Source organism: Tiliqua scincoides, chromosome 9 (genome assembly GCF_035046505.1).
Source record: "Tiliqua scincoides isolate rTilSci1 chromosome 9, rTilSci1.hap2, whole genome shotgun sequence".
Taxonomy (NCBI): domain Eukaryota; kingdom Metazoa; phylum Chordata; class Lepidosauria; order Squamata; family Scincidae; genus Tiliqua; species Tiliqua scincoides.
This window is the reverse complement of record NC_089829.1, coordinates 9639490-9655058: the sequence shown is the minus strand read 5'-3', so window position 1 is coordinate 9655058 and position 15569 is coordinate 9639490. Positions and strand designations below refer to the sequence as shown.

The following is a 15569-nucleotide window of genomic DNA, read 5'->3' as shown; positions in this document are numbered from 1 at the left end:
GCTTAGCAAGGCTTATAACCCAGCTCTGCTGCTTTACTGTCCGGACAGCTTTAATTGTTGTTGCCGATTCTTTGACTGCCTGAACTTATTTGCTGCTCTGGCAAGCAACTTTATTGGGAAAAGTGTGTATCATGCATCACATTGTAGAGAAGAAACTAAGGCATCTCTCGATTGGCGAGCTCGTGTCACATAGCAACCAGGATACCAAGGTTCAGGAAAAATGTATCAAAACCCACCTGGAAAAGGGGGCACCTTTGGATGCAAAACCCATGTGGGTTCCATTGTCCATATTCATGAGTTTCTACCAATGGAATCTTCAAGGACTTTTCCACTTTTTATTCAATTAGTTCCAAATCTTCCACATGGGTTTTGAATGTATGGTGGCCTTTGGTTTATTGAGATGGTTTTTGAGATCTGTGAGTTTCTAGTCCTTAGAGAAGGTAAGACAGCGCCCTAGACAGGCTCCCAGTGGAGCCCTCCTTTGACATGGCTCATCCTCTCCTGGTTTTTGGCTTCAATAGGCAGCCATCTCCCCCTCTCCTCAAACCCAGTATTGTCTACTCAAAGCTCTCCCCCTGTCTCTAAGTCATTCCTGCCTGGGTTGTTCAGATTTGTCATTTCAGTGCTTTGCCCACAAGCAGGGCCTTGAAGCATGGTGACAAAGCACTCAGTTGTCAGGGCAAGGGATGGTTGCAGTGCTCTGCGTCTTTCTTGCGGAAGGATCTGGTAACACAAATCTCCTTGAGCAGGCCAATGTGCTAATTAACTCAGACATCCACCATCCTTGCAAAGTGAAGTGTCATTTGCCAGAAAGCCTGTAATTTGAAAGGGGGGGAGGGAAATGCCACTGGAACCAGCTGCAGAAGCTGGGATTAAAGAGACCTGAACGGGGCTTGGCCTCTCAGAGAGTTTCCAACCTCCGTTGAGCCCAATCAAACTCAACGCGGGTTCTCTTTTTCAGTGCGGCTTTTGTTTTTCAGTGAGCTCAGAAAAAAAAATTCCACTTCAGATGGATTCAGCGTTATGTGGTGTTTATTCAATCCTGCTTCTAAGCCAAGCCATTACAAAGACGTTGTTGCAGGTGATGACCCTGAAGGAGAAGATCTGGGAATGGAGATGGCTACACTGGCATGCATTTTTTCAGAATATGCAACAAACTCAGCCTGATTTGCAGCGGGTAGGGCCGGCCAGTCCATGAGGCCAACTGAGACAGTTGCCTCAGGCAACAGATTAAGAGGCAGCCACCCACCTCCACCCACCCACCTCCACTGCTCCTCCCCCTCCCTGTATTCAAAAAGAAGGGAATTTGAAAAGGGAATCGAGTATAAAAGAGAAGAGTGGAGTTTGATGCATTGGAATCACTCTAGCTCATTGTACTCTTCTCTCTGCACTTCCTCTTCTCTTCCTCTTCCTCTTAAGTGCAGAGGAGAGGAGAACAATGAGCTAGAGTGATTCAGATGCAACAAACGCCACTCTCCTCTTTCATACTTGGTTCCCTTTTCAAATCCAAGGAGGAGGAGTGCCATTCTGCAAGCTCACTGGGAATGGGCAGCATTTGGCATGCCACCTCAGATGATGCGAGGACCAGCTCAATCCAGCATGCTACAGTAGCGAAGAAAGCAAATTAAGCACACAGGAAGAGCCCAGCTGGGTCAGGCCAAAGACCAACCTAGTTCAGCTTCCTGTATCTCATGGGGGCCCATCAGATGACTCAGGGAGTACACAGACAACAAGATACCTGTTGCCACTCCCTTGCACCTGGCATTCAGAGATAGGCTGCCTCTAAAAACCCGGAGATTGCACATAGCCATCTTGTCTTGCAACCTATGATGAACTTTTTCTCTTTCAAACTGTCAAATCCCCCTTTCAAGGCATCTAGCCCTTCAGGTGCCATCACTGCATCCTGTGGCAAGGAGTTCCACAAATTAGTCACTATGTAAAGACATATTTTCTTTTGCCTGTTCTAACTCCTCTGGATGTCCCCTGGTTATGGTAAATTCCATGCTAGGGGTCATGAGAAAGTAATCAAGAATAGATAATGATGATGACATTTGCAAATTGACATCAAATGCCTATGGCAGAAAAAGGCTAAGACTGTACCAGTCGTGGTTGGCTCCAGGTTCAATACCAAAAGACCTGGAAAAATACCTGAACACCCTAGTGTGTAAACAGAATGCCTCCACACCAACTAGAGAAAGCAGACTTACTTGTAACAGCATACATCCTACAAAAAATGTTTTGAAGGAAGACTGACCACAATCCCTTCTCCTTTCCCAGGGAGAGAAGAATTTCATTGGCCTGTTGTTCAGGCAAGTGCTGTGTTTGCTTGTGACTTCCCTGCCCTCTGATCGTTCTCAAATGATTTACAAATTCCATGCCCAATCTCCTTCGCACGCAGTTAAGGGCAACCCACATCAGATCTGCGACCCGTCACCTCTTGCATTCTGCCCTCTGTCAGATGCGATCAGAGCGCTGGTCCGTCAGCGCCCGTTGCCTGCTTCGAGCGGTGCCCCAAAAGGGAAGGCTGGCGATGTGCATTGCCCACCTCATCAACTGCATAACTGACTGTTTCGTTCTAGCTGCAGGTTGCGCCTTGCCTCCTTGCAGGCGACACGCTCTCCGAACGGACTGTGGCAATCGCTTTTGCATATGGAGGTTATTAACCAGCCCAGATCTGCCATAGCCTGTTTTCCATCCAAGGGCTCTCCTGCTAGTTAGCTACTTCCTCTGCTCTGCTTCACCACAGGTAACAAGCAGCAGAAGAAAGAAGCCCAGCAGAGCAGAGGCACCCCAGATGCAAGGAATCAGTGGCAGCAAATGAGGCAGCAGGAAGTCCAGGGAAGAGAGAATAATTACAACCATCAATATGTGAAGTTCTACAGAAGATGAGACCTTCTAGCAACAAACAACACCCCCCCCCCCAAGAAAGAACAGACAAAATATTTGTGATATTTAGCAGAAGAAAAAGTTTAGGGCAGTGCAAATCACTTCACATGGTCTACCTGTCCAGAAGTAACTGATGATGACATAACTGCCAGTTACTTCTGGGTTGGAAGGCCAGATGCGATGCGACAAACTCCAGTAAGAGGCTCAGTGCGGATGGGAGGGCTTTTTCCAGTGAAGAAAAGCATGCTTTGGAGCTTGAGCCAAGTCTCCTACTGCCGTTTGTAGTGCTTGTTCCTGGTCTCACTGCCAGGCAGCAGGTGTCTGGGGTCCGGTGAGTACCGCCAGACACCACCTCAAGTACCACTGGTGGTGCCCATACCACTGGTTGAGAAACACTGGTTCAGCACATTTGTATTGAATGAGCTCCTGTGGTTGGACCTGAGCTCAGGAAAAAAAAAATGGAGCTAAGAAGACAGCCGGGCCCATTTATGACGCCAACTGAAGGGGCTGTCTCAGGAGACAGACTGGTACAACGTGTGCCGATTCCATCTGCCTGCTCCCACTGCTGCTGCCCCACTCCCTGGATTTAGAAAGGAAAAAGGAGACCAGAAGGAAGAGGAAGTGTGGAGGAGAGGAGAGGAGTGGGTTAGAGCAGGGGTCTCTAAACGTTTTAGAGCAGGAGGTCTGGTCTAGAGGGCAGGAGGTCTGGTCTAGAGGGTAGAGCCTCCGTTAGCCCGAAGATAACATCAGAAGGTCGCCAGTTCGAGGACACCGGCAGCTCCCTGAACGGCTGAGAATGGCGAGACCTTGAAGCAGCTGACAAGCCCAGCTGAGTGATTCCACCTGCTCTTGGCATGAGCAAGAAGCGTCTTGGCTGCCCTCCATGCGAGAGATGGAGCTGCTTGTCAGCCTGCGTGGGAGAACTCGAGGCCAGAAGTGAGACCAAACCAGGAAGATCCATTCTGAAATGTTGTTGGTTCTTGAAAGAGAGAACCTCCATGATTGTAAAAATCCCCTGGAGGGATTTAGAAACGCCTACCTGTGTAAACTGCCTTGAATAAAGTCAGAGGAGTAAGCCGATGACCAGAAAGGTGGTCTATAAATACCAAGTTGTTTATTTATTTATTTATTTATTTATTATTATTATTATTATTATTATTATTATTATTATTATTATTATTATTATTATTATTATTATTATTATTTTGGCCAAAGAGCTGCATCAAATATCTGGCACAGTGTCAAGGGCCAGCAAAAAGAATTAAATATAAAATTTAAATAAATACATTACATATGGAACTTAGATGAATGAATGAATGAATGAATGAATGAATGAATGAATGAATGGGCTCAAATGTCCAGGATTTCTCCAAGCACCAACATAGCCCAAGATATAAAACACACAGTTAAATGGACCCCCATTCCCCCACCCCACAAGCACAACTCTGGTTGTGCTTGGTCAATTGGGCCAGAGGCTCTCAGGGGATCAGAGGCTGGCTGCGGGCCTGACAGAGGCTCTTCGCGGACCCCCAAGCCAGGGTTTGGAGACCCCTGGGCTAGAGTGCCAGAGAGATTCTTCTCTCCTCTTTTCCTTTTCCACTCAGCTCCCCTCTTCAAATCATGTCAATATTTCTGAATCCAGGGTGCTGGGATTGGTGGAGGTGGACAGACAAAAGCGGGCGCTCCACTACCACCGGTCAGCTTCTTGAAGCGACCTTCGTTGACCTCCTCGATGGGCTGACCCTATTTGCAGAGGCAAGCACTGAACATGGGAAGAGATTTTCCCCATGACTGAGAATCCTGCCCCAACCCAGTTCTCTAATCTGGTGAAAAATTATCTCTATGTTCTGCGCTTGCCTCTGCAGATGAGCACTGAGAATGGAGAGGGCTGGGGGAGTACGGCTAAGAAATATGTTGGCATGGGGACATGACTAGCCAATGCACTCCCTGTTCTTGCGTTCACTAAATGGGGGACAATCACTTCTGAAGAGGGTCAACAATAAAGCACACTTATAACCATGGTTGCAAATTCTGGTTTGAACTAACTCGAGTTAGCATGAAAGTCAACCAAAGCATTTGCAACACTGCAGTGTGGTTAGCTCCAGGAAGGACAGTGATGAAAATTTGCACACCAGTAAGGAAAACGGGAGAGGGGAGGCATGTATGCAAACCAAATGATTCCTTCTAACAACAACGGTGAGGGAATTTCCCTGAATTGTGGCTGTTCTGTGTTGGAAACAGGATGCTGGAGGAGATGGACCTTTGGATCCAGCAGGGCTCTCTGATGTTCAATATATCTGGTTAGGTAAATTCATGTTGGACACATTCAGTAGTAGCTATGAACCATGACAGTTCAGTGGAAACATCATGGTTAGGAGGAGTCTATCACTAAAAACCAGATGCTGGAGACAAGCAGCAGCGGACAGGTGTTGCCTTCACCTCCTGCCTATGAACTTCATGGACAGTTGTCATTGTCAGAAATAGGATTCCGGACCTTTGATAGACCTTTGCTCTTATCCAGCGGGGATCCTCTCCTGCTCTTATGAGGCTGAACTGACCCTTGTGTTAACTTTTATAATCACAATTTTGGCTTTACTTCATGCTCAAATTGGTCTTGCCCACAAATGTTTATTATTCCTTATTTGCACTAATTTTATTTTTTGTGTGTGCACTCCTGGGGATTGCAAATGGACAGGGGAAAACACAACCGCCTTAAAATCTGCAAAAATCTGAAAAAAATCAAAACCCAAAAGCAAATGGAAGAAGCAAACAAACACAAACAAACCACCAAACATTCAGAAGCTTTCCAAGAGAGAAAAAAAAAATAGGGCAACTCTGTTTCATGGTGTGAGCTTGTCCTAGTTTTGCATTTTGTAGTTACTTTTGGCTAGTAGGACACAACATACAGAAGTGTCTCCAGAAGGCTTCATAAAGCTTAGTTTAGGATTCAGTGCAGTGAGCATTCTGCACAAGAACCCTAAGAAACAACTGCCAAGTCAGGACTAAAGGCCTTGAGTCAGGCTGGCTAGTCACCAGTTTGCTGAGTGCTCCACTTATCAACAGACCACTGTGGGGCGGGAGGAGGAATTGCCCCGAGAATATCACAGGGTACAAATTAGAGCTGGGTTGGAGGAAGGCCACAGAGAACTAGGTGGGGGGGGGGGAGCAGGCCATCAGAGAATGTTTTCCTGTATCCCAGAGAAGTCCAGCGTCTTGGACGTTGAGACACAAATAAAGCCAGGCATGTATCTTTTTCTCTTGCGGCGATCACATCCCTTTGCAATTAGACCTCCTTAAAAACAACAGCCCCAAGAATGATCTGTTTTACAAGCAGGATGTGTGCGCTGAGAGCAGGTTGTGCTTATCCAAGCTATTCTAGAGATCTGGCAGCCCAGGCACAAACTGAAGAGGGGTTTTGATAAACGGGATTAGGACTAATTATGTTTGCTTTTATGATTTCTCTATCTATGCCTAATAAAGGTTCATTCATTCATTCATTCATCTAAGTTCCATCTCTAATTTATTTATTCAAATTTTATATTTAAATTTTTTTTCCGGTCCTCCACACCACGCCAGATATTTGATGCAGCCCTCTGGTCAAAAAGTTTGGAGACCCCTGGTTTAGAGCTACGAATAAAAAAGCGAAAAAGAGAGATTCATCTTAAATGGAAACATCAGGGCCAGCTCACTCCTGTGGTCAACTGAGGCAGTTGTATCAGGCAGCAAATCCACCTGTCCTGTCACCTCCACCTCGCTGGAATGGAAAAGGAAGAGGGGCATGGAGCTAAAGTCTCCGGAAAGCGTGCGTTGGAGAAACAGAGGCTGGCACAGATAAAGGGGGGCACATTTAGAATGCCAACTCAGGCCCCAGAAGATCTCGGACTGGTCATATGGAACACAGATGAACACACTGAAGGCTGAGGCTCAAAGCTCAAAGGTAATAAAGTTTTAAAGTTTCCTTAAAGAGGCAAGAGAAAAGCAGGAAATGGCCTGTTGGATTAGTTCAGTGGTTGTACCCTGATTCCAGTAAGGAATGAAAGGCGATCAATATTGGCCAAATTTCATTTCCAGCTGTTATCTGCCTTCCCTGACCCACATGAACATGGTGAAATGTAGGCTGCTTGTTTGTTTATTTGTTTTGTTTTGTTCACAGTCAACACGCCTGAGTGCTCGATTTTCTTCTCCATCATTTTTGGGAGAGCATCCACCAACAAAGTTAAATGAATGAGAACATTCGAGTGGCACCCCCCCAGGAGGAACCCATTTAAATCCGTGCAAAGCAACTGGCAGTTTGCTGCAAGCCTGGATTTGGGGTGGGCACCACTGTGTGTGACACCAAACAAGACAGCTATTAGTAGGTCATTAAAGCTCTTGGTTTCCTTAGAAAATGCAGAGACCCCACTGCGGGCACAGATGCTCAACCTCATGGCCTACCCATCAGACTGGGGGGGAAGGACAGTCACAAAGACTGGTAGGCAGCTGTCTTTTTTTTTTTTTTTTCTTCAGTGCCAGGAATAAGTCCAAGAGGGAGAAAGGACACATCAAAGGAGAGAAGAAAGACGTTTGAGCTGAGCTCAATCAACTTTTGCCACCAGGCAGTGAGACTTGACTTTTCAAGGGTGAACGTACCTCCAGCATAAGCTAAAACAACAGTTTGGTTTCAACTGACTTTCAGCTTCATGCAGCACCTCCAGTTTATCCCTTCTGGCCTCTTTCCCTCCTCTAACTAAAGTTAAGGATGTACACAGCCAGGGACAGCCTGAGGACAATCTGACCACCTTGGCCAAACTGGGCCCTGTGCCTGGAGGGGCCCTGCACTTGGGGCGGTGAGTGGTGTGCCCGCAGCAGCAGTCAGTGCCTCAATCCACCTTGGGTCGACTTGGGTCCCTTTGGGGAGAAAAGTGGGGCATCAATCAACCAATCACTCAATAGCTGAAGCTCTGACATGGGATCTTCAATGCCAAGACATCGTGAGAAAACTGCGGCGAACCTAGCATTGCTGCTGGACAACCCCACCCCTGGGTTTGATTGGCTTGAAATGCCCCCCCTGGCCCGGAAGCAGCTGGCAATGACGTCACTGCTGGGTGCTGATTATAAACCACTGATAAACCACTGCTGATTATCCTGATGCGTAGGGAGGGTCCATAGGCCCCCCCCAATGTTTGGCATTTGGTGCTGTAACCTTTCACAACATTCATTTATGTTCTTAAGCTTATTTTTCTTTTATTTCTGTTTATTTAGGTTTTGTATGCATTCCCACGTGCTATACAGTTCGTTATTTAGGCAAAATAAATGTGCAAGCTAAATCAGACTGCACTTTGACATTCATCTATTTTTGACTTTCATCTATGCTCTGGTCCCTCCCTAACTGGATGAAAGTGCACATAGTGGTGTAGCTTGAGGAGGTGCAAAGTGCTAGGTTTGGCAGGGAGCCTCAGCCTGGTGTGCAAGCGACCCCTCCCCTTCCCCTTCAGAGTCATTCCGGGTGGTGGGAGCAAAACAGAGGCAAATACATTTTTCTCCGCTTTGCTCCCAACACCCAGAATGGCTGTGAAGGGGAGGGGGAGGTCGCTTGCATACCTTGCTGAGGCTCCTTGCAAAACTTAGTGCTTTGCACCCCCTCTAGCTATGCCACTGTAAGCAAGGTATTGCTGTATGAGAGAGGGAGAAGAACCTGGCCCCACACCACACATACAGTCTAAACCTCTGAAATGTCTCTCTCCCCCTAGGTTATCTTTTCTTAAATTAAAATGTACTTCCTTTTAGGGAGGAACCAACTGCTTTGGCTGCCATTTCCCTTCACTTTTCCAACAATACATCCTTATATATCCTTCAGACAGACAGACAGACAGACAGACAGACAATATATCCTTGAGACAGAGTAACACAGGCTGTAGCAAGAAAATTGTTGCACCATAAATCTGTATAAGGGCATGAGGGTATGAAAAGTTTTGCTTTTTAAATTCTTTTCTGATTAATCCCTACAGTGGAATCCACAGCAGTTCACTCTAAACAGCCACCGGGTAGATAGGACTCATCAGCCTGGGAAGGCAGCTCATCTGAGAGAAGGAAAACTCTGATCCCAAACCTCCACTGCCTTGTGGCTACATCCAGTTATGGAAAAGGCTTCAGGAGTCAATCTCGAGGAAAAATCCAGAGCCAGAGTCCCTGAGGCAGTTCATGGCTGAACACAGTCACGTTCTGGCAACTCCTGCGACGCCGCTGGAACCAACCGTATTGGCCTCTGCCTTTCCATTGGACCATTTCAGCGACGTGGAGAGGGGGAATTTGCTGCATGCGTAACAGCCTATCCTCCATACCTACTTTACCCAGGCTTCGCGCACTGGAGAGGACACTCTGTTCCAGAACCACCATTCAGAGCGTGACACCATAGTGTTCCGAGACTGAAGGATGCCAACAACAACAAAGTTCACTCACTGAATTGATGTTTTCTTTGTTCTGTCCTCCATGACCCCAGGATCTCTTTCCTGGCTGGCCATCACTACTGCAGACCTCATACAAAGTGGAGACAGGGTTTTTGGTCCAAATTTGCATTACTGTACACTTAAGGGCAATGCACGCACTCGAATGGATAGGAGCCCCAATTCCAAATGCCAGAACCCCCACTCTTAAAAAGAGGCCCAGTGAAGGCCGGAGCTTCAGTCCCTGGAAGCATCTTGAGGTCAGGCTGGGAAAGAACCCTGCCTGAAGTCAGCGTTGGCAAGGCTGAAAGAGATGGACCACAGAGGACCACACACAGTATACAGTATGTGCACATAGGCCTACCGGTCTCAGTAGAAGGTGGCTTTTTAAGTATCTACACACACACAGTCCCTTAATAGGCCTAGAAGCCAAGAGAGCCAACCCCACTATTTTCTCCTGCACTTGAATCAGTGCCAGTGAAGGACACTGGCCAACGTCTCAATCACTCATCCCAAGGAAAAGCTGCCATTGAATGGGACTGTTGATTTTGCTGACAGTCAAGAGTAGTTGTTGGGCTCAGCAGTGGAGGGGAAGGTTCTCATGTTACCTTCCCTCCTTCCATGTAAGGAACATGTTACTCCCCAACAAAAGGCAGCACAATATGTAGCCACCATCAGAGATCGGGGAGGGAACCCCTAACGTTTTGACTTCTAAGCAAAGGAGAGCCATCAGGCTCTCAAGCAGAACATTGTTTACCTGCGTCCACCCCCTTGCATTTGTCCAGCAGAATCCAAGTAGTCCCATTCTCTAAAGAGCACACTTTGTGAGGGGAATCCTGATGCACTGTGTTCTGCCTGAACCCCTTCACTGCATCACTGGATATGCCTAAGTAGGGATTTACAGGGCTGGCTTATCCAGGAGGCTCCTTGCTTCCATCTGCCCATCCCTACTCCATCTCCTTCTGGGTTCAAAAAGGAAGGGGGGGGGATGAAACAGAAGAGCAAGTGTGGAGGAGAAGACAGGAGAGGAGAGTGGTGGGCTAGAATGTTTATTTTGCTGTGTTCCTCTCCTCCTTTTTGAATCCAGAGAGTGGATGGAGGAGGAAGAGGATGGCAGTTGCATCACCAGATAAGGACAGCATCATTTGGTGGTCTGCATCAGGCACTGTGAGGTCTTGGGCAAGTCCTACAGATTCGAAGGACTGACACACCAGACCACACCCAGCACACTCTCAGGAGTTCTTCAGATATAAAGATACTGCAGTTTTGAATGGTTCGCTCCCTGGAATGATGTGAAGTCATCCGGGAAGCTGGGAAAACACGGCACTGATCTGAACTGGAAACTGAGCTCTCTCATTCTGCACTTTCAAAAGGCCTCTCCGCTTCCAGCCTCCCCAAACGGAGAGCTTGCAAGAGGAAGCTTGTTCCCCATTCATGTGGCGTCCATAATATCAGAGGCAGCTGCAGGAACAATTATGCGTTCTGTAATCATTTATTCAAACACAGGCCTTCCTTTTGCAGTGCTGGGATTTTCAGGTCAAGTTTCTTGAAAGCTGCACACAGAGAGAGATTTTAAACTTTTCATAAAGCGCTTTTGTCTCTCCCTTGACGGAATGGGAAGGGAGGCAGGGAAGGTACATCACTACATCCAACTTCTATCACAGCCTGGATTCCTGGTGCTAAGGAGGGCTGGTGGCTGATTTATGGCAGTGCTGTGCCTAACAAAGGATGAGCGAGGGGGGGATCACATGATATCTTGACAGTACTACAGAATCCACATCTCAGTGGCAGCAGTGAAGACCACAGTATCGATGAGAGAGGACACATATTTGGGGTTCTGATGGTAGGGGATGCTTCCAAAAATTTAGCTTCTCCACTTTGCTTCCTGGATTTCCAATGACCTGGTTTTGCTTCAGAAGTGCAACCAACACATACGAAATTCATTTCCCAAAGTGACACACAGTGTGAGCATGTGAAGCTAATTGCCCATCAAACTGGTCGAAAACCAGCTGCTTTTACTGAGTCAGATTCTGTCTAAGAACCGAGATGTAGCTCCATAGGTATTTTTTGTTTTCCAAACCATGCCTAGAAATGGTTTGAAAGAGAACGAAGATAGTGTCATGGTTCTGGTGTTGGACCTGGAAGATCCAGGTTCAAATCCCTGCTTAGCCATGAAGCTTCATGGGTGATCTTGTGCCAGACACCATCTCTCTGCCTCGCCTACCTCACAGGGTTGTTGTGATGAGAAAAATAGAAGGGAAGGGCCCATGTACACCACCCTGAGCTCCATAGAGGAAGAGTGGTATGAATATGTGAGATTAGATTAGATTAGGAAGGGAGGGAGGGATAGATAGTAAGATGCCAAGGACTGAACCTGCGACCTTATCTGTATGAAGATGTCTTTTGCCCTAAGCTTCATTACCAATTCATACTGACATGACCGTAAATGCAGTTTACTTCTACAAGGTGTTTTACCAATATGTACATGTCTACATGAGTAAAACACCACACAAAACAAACTCTGGTGCAACCACAACTGCAACTGCATCAAGCTCCCTTTTTTTGCAGTGTTGCCATCAATGCACTTGTGCCCTCTGCAGCCCAATCCTAACCTGCCCTGGAGCAGGTAGGCCAGTGGGCCTGCGCTGCATCCAAGGCAGGATTGGGGTTGAAAGTGGCTCAGCCCAGGGCAAGGGGAATCGCTTCCCCTTATTCCGGGTAAAGCAGAAGCAGCCTCAATGGGGCTACTCAGGTCTGCGCCACTTCAAGAGGTAGTGCAAATCCGAGCAGACTGGGACTGCCCCGGGCTGTCTGGGAACGGGGATAGGATCCGGTGTAACTGCCAAATCATGGCTTTGCCTCCTGCCTACCTGCCCCTGGGAACGCCCACTGTTTGCTCCAGAACACCTCCCTCCCACCTCCTCTCTGCCCTCCCAACCCCCCCCCCCCACACACACACCTGCATCAGCCAAGCATGGCCAACACAATCTTTCCATGCTGGGCCTGGATCCAGGGTAGGGAGGCCAGCACAACTCCTTGCACTGCCCCCCCCCACTTCTTAAGTCGACATGAACATGCCTTGTGACACCCCTGGGTCGGCGCATATGAGTCAGCCTAACCCAGGGGTTAGGATTGCGTCCTCAGTCATGCAGGAGTGAATCAAGATGTTGCAAAAATGAACTTAAAACAGCTGCAAACTGGGCTCCAGCTCTGGAATTCTCTCCGTTCAGGAGGGGTGGAATGTAGGGATGAACAAATCAAGAAATTCTCACCCAGCTTACAAACCTCCCTCCCAATCACTTGCAGCCAATTCTTTGATATTTTGGTCAGGCACCTATTATTGTAGAGCAGCTGCAGTGTGAGAAATGGTGCCTTGGTGATTCTGCACATGTATGATCATTGATGCGCACCCAAGATCTCAAGATGAGATGCATCATAGAATCATAGAGCTGGAGGGGGCCTACACGGTCATCTGGTCCAACCCCACCTGTAGCAGGAAATCTTCTTAGAGCATCTCCAGCAGATGCCTGAGTCCGTGCCTGAAGATCCCTAGTGAATAAGACTCCATCACCTCCCCCACCAATCTATTCCACTGCTGAACCTCCTCGACCTTCAAAAATTTCTTCCTGGTGTCCAACCAAAATCTCCTCTGTTGCACTTTGTACCCGTTTCTGGTTCTACTGTACTGGTTCTACTCTCACAGCGGTTGTGAACAAATTTGTTCCTCCCATTCTCCATTCATTCACCATCACACAGTGCAATCCTAAGCTGCACTTGGGCCGGCGCAATTCCCTTGCACCGGCCCAGGAGGATCGCAAACGTGCTGTGAAGCATGTTTGCACCTCCTCACAAGCAAGCCGTGTGTGCCAGAGGTGTGCCAGCACACAGAGGCTGAACCCAGCCTTTGTGTGGCTTGCACGGCGAGCCTTGTGTCAGCCCTGCTGGGCCGACACAAGGCTCTGGGATGGGTGGGGGTGGGAGGGAGGCATTCCTGGGGGGGGAGCGGGAGGCGGGGTTGGGATCCGGCAGTTATGCTGGATCCCAACCCCCGTCCCCAGGGAGTTTGTGGTGCAGGTCCGAGGAAACCTATAGGGGCTATGATGCCTTGCCCAGGGGTAAAGGGAAAAGTTTCCCCTTGTCTCTGGCTGAGCTGATTCTGGCCCCCATCTTGCACTGGATACAGTGCAAGCCTATTGGCTTGCTTGCTCCAGCACAGGGTAGGATTGCACCCTCAGAGAGCTAACTAGACGAGGGAGTGGAACCCTGAGGAATGATACTCCTAGGAACTCATGCCAACAAAGCACAGTGGGACTTAGCAGGGATTAGAAAAACAAAGACAATTAAAGCATTTGCCACATCAGAGCAATCAGTAAACCAACTCCAAGCAAAAGTGAACCAAAATTACCATCCTGTTAAACCAAACAAACTCCGTGCTATTCTTTGTTATCTGGCCAACGTGTGGCTTTTTCATTGGCTTTTTCATTCTCGCTTCCTTGCCGCCATGGTGCCCCATCAGTCCACTTTTCAAACGAAAATGGGAATGCCATTCCCAGCTGAGCACAAATGACCTCCGGGGAAGAGTCCCTCTGGGACTGCAAACATTTGAGATTTAATATCAAAATGCAATTGTCCCAGAATCACACACCCGATGGAAATGAATGCGGCTCTCTTGCATTTAACCTTTGCGATGAGTCGTTTCATTCTCATCGGGGTTTCTGCGGGGAATTTAGTGGACAAATAAACAAAGACAAACTGGTGCTGATTTTTCCTGCCTCTGTGCTGCAAAGAGAGTGAGGGGAAAGGATTATATTCAACCTGGTGCTCTCCCACATTCACCAGAAAGGAAGCCCAACAAACCCGCCTGCTTCCGAATCTCATTTTAATTGAATCACTCAGTCAGGGTTCTCCTTGACTGCACCTTTTTGGTTAATCCCCCTCATCATTTTCTTCATTAAAAATATAACATTCAAAAGGAGTTGATTAACATTTACTGGGCTTCGTTCACTGTGCGTAAGTTAGCAAACAGAGAAGGAAGAACCCCACCAAGATCTACCAAGATCTGATTTCTTTAGATGTGGAAGCTGGAAGGAATCAGTAGCAGAGGCCTATCAAACCGAAAACCAAACCATTTTTCCCCACCTGGAGACTTCAAGAAGGGACAACATGGCTGTTGTAGCCCATAATGAATGTGCCAAGTTGCTATTTTTGCTCTACTGTTGTGAAACAGTTTTCAAACAGCCATTTTGGAAGCACTACAAAAATTGGCACGACCGTTTTCGGCCATACCTACTCAAGTCTGTGACAGGTCTTGTATTGCTGCAAATTTTCAATGGCTAGAGCAGGCAGGCAGGCAGACCTAGATCTAGATCAGGGGTGCCCAAACCCCAGCCCTGGGGCCACTTGTGACCCTTGAGGACTCCCAATGCGGCCCTCAGGGAGCCCCCAGTCTCCAATGAGCCTCTGGCTCTCCGGAGACTTGCTGGAGCCCGCACTGGCCTGATGCAACTGCTCTCAGCGTGAGGGCAACTGTTTGACCTCTCATGTGAGCTATGGGATGAGGGCTCCCTCCACTGCTTGCTGTTTCACATCTGTGATGCAGTAGCAGCAGCAAAGGAAAGGCCAGCCTTGCTTTGTGCAAGGCCTTTTATAGGCCTTGAGCTATTGAACATTCATTCATATAAATTCATCTTTAATATATTCATTTATGTAAACTTATGTAAATTTATTCAAATTTTAAATGTAAATTAATTCTTTTTTTCCCTGGCCCCCGACACAGTGTCAGAGAGATGATGTGGCCCTCCAGCCAAAAACTTTGGTGATCTAGATCACTGACAAGGCACTAAAATTGTCAAGGTACACCATCAGTTTTTTGACAAGGCACACCATACTGACAGCAAGGACTCAAATCCCCCAGTGGCCCTACTATTAAAAGATCCTCTCCTGCAGCACACCTGCAGACCACCCGCGGCACACCAGTGTGCCATGGCACAGCGGTTACCCTCATCTGCTGGTGGGTCTGCCACTCCTCCTCCTTCCGTTCCCTGGACTTAAAAGGGAAGTGGGGAATGGAGTGGGCCAGAGCATCACAGACACTCTAGCTTCAGCACCAGTCAGAATCAACAACACCCTTGAAAGGCTTGTACTTCCACCTGCAATTCCATGTCCGTCAAAGCGAGGTGGTATCATGTAGCATTGATCCTGCTATGGGTAGCTTCATCATCCTGAGACACAGGGCTCAGACTCAACTCCCCGCCACCAAGA

General features: G+C 47.8%; 1 protein-coding gene across 1 annotated transcript in view; it reads right to left on the bottom strand.

The window, feature by feature from the left end:
* KAZN (kazrin, periplakin interacting protein) overlaps window positions 1-15569 on the bottom strand; it is a 225123-nt gene that overhangs the window by 105538 nt on the left and 104016 nt on the right. The window lies entirely within an intron of this gene.